Source organism: Echinops telfairi, unplaced genomic scaffold (genome assembly GCF_000313985.2).
Source record: "Echinops telfairi isolate 266 unplaced genomic scaffold, ASM31398v2 ScPeMD7_3509;HRSCAF=4178, whole genome shotgun sequence".
Classification (NCBI taxonomy): domain Eukaryota; kingdom Metazoa; phylum Chordata; class Mammalia; order Afrosoricida; family Tenrecidae; genus Echinops; species Echinops telfairi.
In genome coordinates, this window is record NW_022107407.1 from 15,786,188 (window position 1) to 15,786,398 (window position 211).

Consider the following 211-nt stretch of genomic DNA (forward strand, 5'->3'; position numbering starts at 1 on the left):
TTAGTGTTTTGCCTCGGTGTGGTGGGATCAGATCAGGTGCAATTCCCACACTGTGTTTCCGGTGTTGTCCCCTCTAGGGCTATGGGTCAGTAAGGGACGTCATGTCTCATAGGGGGGCTGGCCATGTGGTCCTCCCTGTGGACTGGCTGTTCTAATTGGGAACATCGTCCTCAAGGCCTAGTGGGACAGGATGTGCTCCACTCTCTCCTCC